Below are 12,057 nucleotides of genomic sequence, written 5' to 3'. Positions count from 1 at the left end.
CAGCCACCCAACTTAAAACACAAGCTAATCAGAAGTAAACTTCCATCACAGACTGAAAAGGAACAGAAGGGCACACTTCCCTGTAATTTATGCAGTTGCAAACTATGCCAAAATATTTCACAGGACCCCAAAGTCATCCACAAAGGAAAGATATTCAACATAAAGGGATCTTTCACTTGCTCATCTTCCAATGTGGTATATATCATTCAGTGTAAAAAATGTAACGAAGGATGCTATATTGGAGAAACAGGCCAGATGCTTAAGACAAGATTCCATTTACATAGACATCACATGAACAATACTGGTGCCAGCAGGGTTCCCACGCCTGTTGGTCAACATTTTACAGGACCAGGACACTGCACCAGTGACTTCACAGTGAGAATCCTGAAAGGTAACTTTAAAACCATACAAGAACATAAGACCTTTGAAGTCAGAATGATTGAATATTTTAACACCCAACAGAAAGGACTGAACAAGGATCTGGGGTTCCTAGCCCATTATAAACCATAAAGCTGTATGTCTCTGTTGATCACCCTCCCCTCAACTATCCACACCCATCCTGTTAGAATATCAATGATATGCTTTGATGTCCCCATGCATACCTCCTACCCACCCCCATCCTCCCACCCTGTCAGACTGTCATAGTAATGCTTGAATGTTTTCACTTATTTACACTGTCAGCTAGCACATTTGCTTATTTCCGATCTGAGGAAGAAGGGCAACCTTCGAAAGCTAATCAAGAAATGTATTAAGTTATGTCCAATAAAAAAGGTATCATCTTATTTTCTTTTCCATGTTTTATTTTGTTTGATTTCTGTTGATGTCTTTGGAAATTTCCTTTAAATCTTGTTTAAATGGGATGTAGATCGTTACATCGTCTGCGTATACAGTATGTATGGGTTGAGGTCATGAAACAAAGTCTCCTATTGGCAATCTCTTTAAATGCGAAGATCTGAGGCACAGACTGATGTTAATAAAGATCTTTTCTGGACCCCATCTGTGAGAGATTCTGCTTTTTTCCTCTACTGTTTGCTCCCTGTGCAGAGACATGAGTGTGTGCACTGATGAACATTTCTCCACCTGCAGAGGTCTATATGCACATTTTGCACATGAAGGGAAGGTCCTGCCATTCCCGTAGATGGTTTCTTGACATGGGACCCAGTACCACCATTGCATATTTTGCGTAGCATATTTCCGATTGGCAGGGGCATTTATCTCTGAACATCTATGATATTTGCAGTGTGTCCTCTTTCTAAATGGTTTTTTTCTGTATTTTCAAATATCAGAAAACATTTAGTTCTTTCTTCCATTATGGTCTTGTGTTTTTAGATGTTTTACGATAAACATTTATTTTGCCATTTGAACATCATATCAAAAACGCCCCTCCACAGTGTACCTAGATTTTCAGAAAGTTTTTGACAAACTCCCTCATGAGAAAAATAAAAAGCTATGGGATAGGAGGCAATGTTCTGTTGTGAATTAGGATCTGGTTATAAAATGGAAAACGGAGTTTAGGGTTAAATGGTCAGCTCTCTTAATGGAGGAAGATGAATAGTGGAGTGCCACAAGGGCCTGTACTGGGACCGATGCTTATCCAAAAAATATTTGCCAGAGGTAAATATTTTAGGTTCTTTTGTCATCCATAAGCCTCAAGTTATCATTGATTTCTTCAAGTATTGCACTAATGTTCTCCCATACAACTCAGTTCAAATTAACTTTTATGGATATTCTGTAACTCAAAGCTCTGCAATATAGTTTCGGACTCATCATCCAAAAAGCAGGGCACTTTAAAATTTGTTGAATCTGCTCTTCAGAATACTCAAAATTCTTGATGTATTTTTGCCATAATTAAATCTTACAAAGAACTGAAATTGACACAACAAAGATTTATGCTAGAGGGGTTATCGGCAAATACTTTTGCTGTCTAAAAGATGAGTAATTTTTAGCTTTTAGTCAAAAGTAATAAAAAAGTTTAAATAGTGGTTGAGTTATAAAATAAAAGTGTTATAAAAAGTTTTGATTAAGATTTTGGACTGATGATGATTGCAGTGCTTATAAGCTTGGTAAAATGAAGTTCTTTTATAGAGGGTTGATGAACCTCGTGCATTTACTGATAACCTCTCTAGCATAAATCTTGTGCCAATTTGAGTTAAAAACATAAGAATAGCCATGCTGGGTCAGACCAATGGTCCATACAGCTTTTAACAGTGGCCACTCCAGGTGACAAATACCTGGCAAAATCCCAATTAGTAGCAACATTCCATGCTACCAACCTCAGGGCAAGCAGTGGCTTCCCCCATTTCTATCTCACTAACAGACTATGGACGTTTCCTCCAGGAACTTGTCTAAGGGGCCCTTTCAGTAAGCCACTTGAGCATCTACTCATGCCCAACACATGCCAAAATGGAGTTACCGCCCAACTACCACATGGTTCTTGCGGTAATTTCAGTTTTGGCACTCGTCCGATACGAATGTCTGAAAAATATTTTTTTATTTTTGGGCGTGCGTAATGGACGCGCACCAAGTGGCATTTGGTGTGCATAGGTTATTACCCCCCGCTTGCCACGTGAGTCTTTACCACTAGGTCAATGGCTGGCAGTAAGGTCTCAGACCCAAAATGGACGTGCAGCAATTTTCATTTTGACGCATGTCCATTTTCGGCAAAAAAAGGTCTTTTTTACAGGTGCGCTAAAAAATGGATCAGCGCGCACCCAAAACACGTGCCTACACTACCGCAAGCCATTTTTCTGCACTCCTTTATAAAAGGACCCCTAAACCTTTTACAACCCAGATACACTAACCGCTGTTACCATATTCTCTGACAATGAGTTCCAGAGCTTAACTATTTTTTGAGTGAAAAAATATTTCCCAGTAATTTCATTGAGTGCCCTCTGGTTTACCCATTCTACACTACTTAGGATTTTGTAGACATCAATCATATCCCCCCTCAGCCATCTCTTTTCCAAACTAAAGAGCCCTAAACTCTTTAGCCTTTCCTCATATGAGAGGAGTTCCATCCCTTTTATCATTTTGGTCGCTCTTCTTTGAACCTTTTCTAATTCTGCTATATCTGTTTTAAGATACGGTGACCAAAATTGAAAGCAATGCTCAAGGTAAGGTCGCACCATGAAGTGATACAGAGGCATTATAACATTCTTGGTCTTATTTACCATCCCTTTCCTAATAATTCCTAGCATTCTGTTTGGTTTTTTGTCCGCCACGGCTGTACACTGAGCAGACAATTTCAGCATATTGTCAACAATGACACCTAGATCTTTTCTTTGGGTGCTCACTCCTAAGGTGGAATCTAGTATCAAATAAATATGTTTTGGTCTATTCTTCCCAATGTGCATCAGTTTGCACTGGTCCACTTTTAATTTCATCTGTCATTTGGATGCCCAATCTTCTAATTTCCTAAGGTCTTACTGCAATTTTTCACAATCTGCATGTGTTCTGACAACTTTGAATAGTTTTGTGTCGTCTACGAGTTTAATCACCTCACTCATCGTTCTGATTTCCAGATCATTTGTAAATATGTTAAATAGTACCAGTCCCAGTACAGATCCCTGTGGCACTCCAGTATTCACCCTCCTCCATTGAGAAAAATGCCATTTAAAACTATACTCTGTTTTCTGTCCAATAACTAATTCCTAATCCACAGAAGGATATTGCCTTCTATCCCATGACTTTTCAATTTTCTCAGAAGACTCTCATGAGGAATTTTGTTTAAAGCTTTCTGATAATCTAGATACAGGTTCACCTTTATCCACATGTTTATTCACACCTTCAAACCAGTGAAGCAAACTGATGAGGCAAGACTTCCCTTGGCTGAACCCATGCTTGTTTTCTCCCATTAAACTATGTTTATGTGTTCCATAATTTTATTCATTATACCGAACTGGAGAAGTAGCCCTAGTGGTTAATGCAGTGGACTTTGATCCTGGGGAACTGGGATCAATTCCCAGTGCAGCTCCTTGTGACTCTGAGCAAGTCATCTAACCCTCTGTTGCTCCAGGTACAAATAAGTACCTGTATATGCTATGTAACAGTGGTGTACCCACAGGTGGGCCAGGGCCCACCCATTCAGGGCTCAGGCCCACCTAATAGTAGCACATGTTTAATGGTAGCTGGTGGGATCCCAAGCTCGGCCAGCTGAAGACTTTCTCCTGATGATAATGAAAATGCTACTCTCCACGATACCGGCACCTGTGCTGCTGCAGACTGCCAAGGTGGGAAGAAGCATTTTTCCACCAGCTGAGATATTTTTTGGGTGGTGGTTGGGGGGGGGGGGGGCAGAACACTTGGTGCCCACCCATGTCTTGCCTAGGCCCACCCAAAATCTGTTGTCTGGCTACACTCCTGCTATGTAAATCACTTTGAATGTAGTTTCAAAAACCACAGAAAGGTGGTATATCAATTATCTTTCCCTTCCAATATTTTGCCTGGCACTGAAGTTCTTTATATTCTATAACATTTGCACATAAATCATGACTATGCCCATGCTCTATCCAAAGTGTGACCAAAAATATGCCTACATTAAAGTTTCATTCAAGTTCTACTTATTTCTACTACTTCAACTTATCATTTCTATAGCGCTACTAGACATACGCAGTGCTGTGTACTTGAACATGAAGAGACAGTACCTGCTCCAGAGAAGTTACAATCTAATCAGTACAGACAAGCAGGACGAATAAGGGATAAGGGAATTACAAAGGTGAAAATGTTAAAACATATATGGTACTGTACAAGTGAATAGGGATTAGGAGTTAAAAGCAGCATTAAAAAAGTGGTTTTTTAGCCTAGATTTGAAGATGGCCAAAGATGGAGCATGATGTACCAGTTCAGGAAATCTATTCCAGGCATATGGTGCAGCAAGATAAAAGGAATGGAGTCTAGAGTTGGCAGTGGAGGAGAAGGGTACAGATAAGAGAGATTTTCCCAATGAACGGAGTTCCTGGGGAGGAGTGTAGGGAGAGATAAGAGTGGAGGAGCTGCAGAGTGAATGCACTTGTATGTCAATAAGAGGAGTTTGAACTGCATGCAGAAATGGATAGGAAGCCAGCAAAGTGACTTGAGGAGAGGGCTAATATGAGTGTAGCGACACTGGTGGAATATAAGTCATGCAGAAGAATTTTGAACAGATGGAAGGGGAGAGATGGCTTAGTGGGAGACATATGAGAAGCAAGTTGCAATAGTCTAAGCAAGAGGTGATAAGAGTGTGGATAAGGTTTTTGGTAGTGTGCTCAGAAAGGAAAGGACGGATTTTGGTTATATTATAGAGAAAGAAACGACAGGCTTTAACTGTTGGATATATGCATGGAAAGAGAGAAAGAAGGAGTCAAAGATAACCCCAAGGCTACAAGTTGATGAAACAGGGAGGATGAGGGTATTATCCACAGACATAGAGAATGGGGGAAGAGGAGATATGGGTTTAGGTAGAAAGATAAAGAAGCTTAGTCTTGGTCATGTTTAGTTTCAGATGGCGGTCAGACATCCAGGCAGCAATGTCAGACAGGCAGGTTGATAGTTGGGCCTGGATTTCTGCAGAAATTTCTGGTGTGGAGAGGTAGATCTGGGAATCATCAGCATAAAGGTAATACTGAAAATCATGGGATGAGATCAGAGCACCAAGGGAAAAAGTATAGATGGAGAAAAGAAGAGGTCCTAAGACAGAGCCCTGAGGTACACCAACTGATAGTGGGATACAAGTGGAGGACGATCCACCAGAGCATACACTAAAATTGAGATGGGAGGGATAAGAAGAAAACCAGGAAAGAACAGAGCCCTGAAATCCAAGTGAGGACAGCATATCAAGGAGTAGGCAGTGAAGAACAGTGTCAAAAGCAGCAGATAGATCGAGAAGGATGAGGATAGAATAGAGACCTTTGAATCTGGCCAGGAACAGATCATTGGAGATTTTAGCAAGGGCTGTTTCAGTTGAATAAAGGGGGTGAAAGCCAGATTGAAGTGGATCAAGAATAGTTTGAGATGAAAGAAAGTCAAGACAACGGCTATAAATAGCACATTCCAATATCTTGGATAAGAAAGGAAGGAAGGAGATGGGGCAATAGTTGGAAGGACAGGTTGGGTCCAATGAAGGTTTTTTGAGGAGTGGTGTAACTATGGCATGTTTGAAGGCATCAGGAACAGTTGCCGTAGAAAGTGAAAGATTGCGGATATGACAGATAGAAAGGATGACAGTAGAAGAGATAGTGCTAAGTACCTGGGTGGAAAAAGGATCACAGGAACAGGTAGTCCAGTAGCATACCAAGGTTGGGGCAGTGGGGGCAGTCAGCCTCAGGTGCACGCTGCAAGGGGGTGCAGGGAGCAGCCGCCCAGCAGTCGGCTCTGCCAGTTCACTGCTCCCACTGACATTACTTCCTGTTCCAGGGCAGGGAACCGGCAGAGCCGACAGCCGCACGACTGCTCCCTGCACCCCCTGGAGGTGATGCACCAGGGAGGTGATGTGCCGAGGAGGGTGCACAGTGGCAATCCACCCCGGATGGCAACTGGCATTGGAATGCCACTGAGGTAGTCAGTTTGGAGGAGGAAAGAAAATATGCACTTACCTCTTCAGTGATTTCAGAAAAGGAAGAAAAGAAGCCAGGGGTTGAAGGAAGGTTGAAAGAATGGACTAAGGGAAAGAGAGATGGAGGTGACTTGTTTGAGAATTCAAGGTTAATCTTGTGAACCTTATCGTGAAAGTAGTCAGCCAAAGTCTGGGGAGAAAATGAAGGAGGAGTGGCAAAGGGACGTCAAGGGTTTGAGCCAATAAAGTTTGTCAACTGGATGTAGTAGTCCTATTTGGCAAGTGAACGAGCAGACTGGAAGGAGGTCAGCAAGAATTTGAAATGTATGAAGTCAGCATGGGTACGGGATTTCAGTGACAGGCGTTCAGCAGATCAGGCACAGGAATGTAGGTAGTGGATTCTAGAGGTCAGCCATGACTGGGGTTTGGTACACCTTACAGAACAGGGAATGGGAGTAGCAAGAGTACCCAGAGCAGAGGAGAGAATAGTATTATAGGATGAAACAGCCTCATTGACAGACTTGGATAACATAGTGGTTGACAAGAGCTTTGAAACACTGGAGAACAGAGTAGAAGAGTCAATAGCCTGAAGATTCCTAAATGTATTGGCAGAGATTTGAAGGGACTGGGGGTGAGGGTGTTTGTGTGAAAATTATCAGATGATGGTCAGAGAGGAGAAGAGTTGAGGTGCAGAAACTGGAGAGTGAGCAGCTAGATAAGAAGGTAATATCAAGACCGTGGCCATTCTTCCATGGCCATTCTGGTGAGTAGGGGAAGTGGAGCACAGTTAAACATTGAACAAGGATGTTAAAGCACAAAACTGAGAAGCATAAGAGTAAGAGGGATCATTAGCATGAATATTAAAATCCGCAAGAATGAGGGAAGAAGATGAAGGTTCAAGAAAGAAGGAAAGCCAGGAGTCAAAGTCAGTGAGAAAGGAAGAAAGGGACTTATCAGGTGGTGAATAAATAGCAGCTACTCGGGGAGGATGAGTGAATACACGGATGTAGTGGACTTCGAAGGAAGAAAAGCAGTGAGACTGAGATTGAATAACAGGCTGAAATCTATAAGAGGGTGAGAGTAGTAGCCTGACACCACCTCCACTGCCAACCGGACGAGGAGTATGGGAGAAAAGGTAACCTCAGGGCCACAGCTGAAGCAGAGTTTTCAGGGCAAAGTCAAGTCTCAGGGCAAGCAGATGGAGAGTACGAGAGATAAAGAGGTCGTGGAAGTATGAAAGTTTGTTTCAGCCAGAGCAGGCATTCCATGGAGAACATGAGAAAGGCAGATAAGAAGGTGAGAGGAGAGGAACAGAAATTAGATTGGAGGCATCACTGTGTGTGACCTGCACAAATAGGATGAGAGCTGATGTGGAAGACCAGAATTGGGATTGATATTCCCAGTGGAGAGCAGGAGAAGGAGCAAGAGAGTACGCAGAAAAGTAGGAGAGGCATGACAACAGCGACAAAGATGAGATGTACTCAGACAGAATGGAGATGGTTGAATGAAAGGAAGGAAACTTTGAAGGTTGAGAGCTGAGAAGAAAGGAGAAGACAAAAGGGATAGTGACATGATGAAAGCAGAAGTTGGGCAATGTGTTCCTGCAGTATACAGTAGTTTCAGATGGAGAAAGAAATTGGGATGGGAAAGTACCAAGAAGAAGAAGAACTGTACTGGAGCTATAAGAAACAGTAGAGAGAAAAAACTAAGTGGATCAGGGTGGACCTGGGAGTCACCCTCGACTAGGCTGTGAGGATATGCAGATGGGCTGCAAGTCCTCCACAGTACCTGGAAGGCAGCTGGTGGAAGCACTAGGCACCTGGAACAAAGGCCCTGGGTGGATCGGGGTGGATCTGGGAAGTCACCCTGGACTAGGCAGTGAGGATATGAAGATGGGCTGGGAAAATCTACACCCAACACCCACAGGTGCATTTTGATATCTGACTGCTTCCAGGGTAGTTAAAACTGGGCCAGTTCTTGGCAGCGATGCCATTCATTGGAGACAATGGGGTGGATTTTCCCAGCACTGGAGTTTGCTTTTTGCAAGATAAGTGGCCATCAATTTGTATTTTTAAGTGATAATTTTTGGATATTTTGTGAAGAGATCTTAATAAACATAAAGAAATTTTTTCAGTAGATTAGTTTACTGAAGTCTGGGGAATCTTTGCAGATGATATTTTTATTTATTAGGATTTATTTATCGCCTTTTTGAAGGAATTCACTCAAGGTGATGTACTGTAAAAATAGATCAAATATGAGCAATAGGCAATTACAGCAGTAAAAATATTCAAGTAACAATACAAAGTATGGCATGGTATACTACTTGCAATGACTACATAATACGTAATAGCACATTATAATTGGTAGTGAAGGGTAACGCAAAGTTGTAACATATAGATGAGTAAAAGAGTAGGAAGAATTAGAAAGTAAGGTGACTGATTTGAAGAAAGTTGCACATGAGGTCTGAGAGATGGTTAAATATCATCTCAGCTAGGGTAGGAGTGGATAAACATGTCCCGCTGCAGTATGTGCAGCCCGAGTCAATCCTTGTGTGTGCGAGTGAGACTAACAAGTTAGTTACTTCTTCCATTAAAGGCTTGGTTGAAGAGCCAAGCTTTCACCTGCTTCCTGAAGTGCAGATAGTCTTGTGTTAAGTGGAGCCTTTCAGGCAATGCATTCCAGAGTGTGGAGGCTACTCCAGAGAAGGCTCACTTGCGGGTATCACATCGTGTAATGTCTTTTGGAGAGGGTGTAGTTAGTGAAAGTCCTTGGGAGGACCTTAGTGTCCTTGGCGGTGTGTGGAGTATTCAGATACTCGGGGCCATTTCCTTTCAGGACCTTGAAGATCAGACATAGAGTTTTAAATTTAGCCCTGTATTGTGTACTGGTAGCCAATGAAGTTTTTGCAAAAATGGTGTAATGTAGTCACGTCGCTCGCAACCTTCTATTAGTCTTGCTGATGCATTCTGAATCAACTGGAGCTGGTGCAGGCCCTTATATAACATTTAATGGTGAGGCGCGGACTTGAAACAGCAGTGCTCTGTAAGAGGTCCTATGCCCCATAATATTCTATTTTGATGCAGTATCCCTTTTGGTCCTCTGTATTTGAGCAAACACTGGTGCTGTTCCATTTTCATCAGCTTGCTCTTTATTGCTAAATAATCATAGGCATACAAACCTTTTTAGGTCCCTAAGTCCCTGAAGCAGATTGGCAAAAATACTGGCCTTCGTCGGACTTGGAAGTTGGGAGCCCTCTTCCATTACAGATAAGTGTGACTTTAACTTGCGTGGACACAATTGTGAATGATACAATAGACAGTGGGTTTGGAGGTTTTTATGCCTATGATTGTTAAGTGCCTGGGCATTCTGAGGCTTTTCCTCCTTCTTAAAAAAAATATATGTATTTAAAAACTGTGGTGGCGGTAATTTTATGAGAGATATTGTTTTATATGCATATACTGATATATGAGTGGAGGAGTACCCTAATGGTTAAGTGAAGTGGGTTGTGAAGCAGGGAAACCTATTTCAAAACTTATCACTTGACTGATTAACCTCTTTGCTATTAGTGAACAAGCACTATCACTTCAATCCTTATGTCGAATATGGTTTCTCCATAGTCAATGACCTAATGTATGTTATAATCCAATTATCACTCAGGAACCTTCATGCAATACCATAATGTATTCTTTTTTACCATGTACGTATGTACATGGTATATATATATATATATATATATATATATATATATATATATATATATACCATGAACTGTTCCATGTATATTATGTTCCATCTATGTTACCATGTATGTATACACCTTAACGCGACACCATTTGTAATTCTGTTACCCGGAAATGGCAACCACCATTACGGCAAATGTAAGCCACATTGAGCCTGCAAATTGGTGGGAAAATGTAGGATACAAATGCTACAAATAAAAAAATAAAAATAAAAATCCCAGTGCAGCTCCTTGTGATCTTGGGCAAGTCACCTTCATTGCCTCAGATACAAACCTAGATTGGAAGCTCTCCAGGGATTGAGAAAGACCTATTGTACCTGAATGCAACTGGCTTTGAGCAACCACTGAGAAAGGTAGGAGCCAAATTAAATCAACTATAAACAGAAACATACTTTTTATAAAATTACCCTCAAAGCTAAAACATATCTGTTCATTCAGCACCATAATGCATATGCAACAAAGAATTACTAGCAGCACAAAGTATGTCATCTGCCTTCATTTAACTCCCAGATAGTTTGGAGGCTTCCAGGGACAAGCAAAAGCATAAGACGTTTTCCTAAGCTGAAAATTTGACCTCAACTGACCTCCTGACAGCAGCCCCGCTATTGTTTACTTACAGGCAGGAAGCACTACACTTTGAAGATCTTCTGCCAGTCTAAACAGACTGCTTCCTTTGAATGCATGAGTTTGCTGAAACTAGGATTTGAAATAGGATTATTTTTGTGGACAAAGGACATTTCCTTCCTTGATTTTGTTGGAATAGCTCACAGCAACGATTTAGTGGTGATTAGAGACTATTGCAATGTAAGAGGGGGTTAAAAAATAGGGAAAAAAAATATATATATTTTTTTATATATACTCACCTCGGGCTCCGGGATCTGCGGGGGCTGCTCAGGGGCCAAAAGTGAGGAGGAGCGCTGCAGGGAGCAGCGTTGAGTTTTTTTAAAAACCAGGGGATGTTTGGGCGAGTCCCCGGGTCGGATGGGGTGAGGGGTTCTTCCTCCACCCGGGGCACTGTTGTTTTTCATGTCCGGGGATGATTTGCGACATCCCCGGACCGGAAGAGACGAGGCCAGGTCCGTTTGTGGGCCGAAGAGTGAGGGGAGGCCTGTTCGCAGGGCCGAAGATGTAAAGAAGATGGCCGGCGATTCGCGAGTTGTCGGCGCGAGTGTGCATGAGGCGGCGCGCCTCATGCACACATCGCGAACGCGCGTTGCCGCGGTTAGGCCAAAGCCGGGGCCTAAATTTTGGGCCCGGGCTCGGAAGTTTTTTTATTTTGATTCCGATCTCGCGAGGAGGACGTCGGGACCAAAACAGATGGGAGAGGTCGGGAGAGCAGAAAATCTTCTTTAAGGTAAGGGGTCGTTTGACTAAAAATTTTAATTTATTTATTTTTAAAATGTGAGAATTGCGTTTTTATTTTTAAAAAATCAGGATTTTTTTTAATTTAAATTCTGTTTTCAGTTTTGGGGTCGGGGGATTTTATGGGATTTTTTGGGTGATTTAGTTTTTGAATTTTATATTTTTGAGGGGTGTTTTGGGAAGGGGCTGATTTTATGAGGTCAGGAAAGAGTTAATTTAATTTATTCGACGGGGTATGTGAAGGAAGGGTTAATTTAATTTTTGATCGGGTTTTTATGGAATTTGGGATTTTTAAAAGGGGATTTAAGTGGAATAAGGGTAGGCGGATAGTAAAAAGGGGTATTTTTAAATTTTAAAAACATGATTCGATAGGGGACGGGGAGTTTTATTAGTGTGGAAATTTTGGGGTAAATTAATTAAGGTTAAG

Source organism: Microcaecilia unicolor, chromosome 2, assembly GCF_901765095.1.
Source record: "Microcaecilia unicolor chromosome 2, aMicUni1.1, whole genome shotgun sequence".
NCBI classification, from domain to species: domain Eukaryota; kingdom Metazoa; phylum Chordata; class Amphibia; order Gymnophiona; family Siphonopidae; genus Microcaecilia; species Microcaecilia unicolor.
This window is presented reverse-complemented; position numbering follows the sequence as displayed.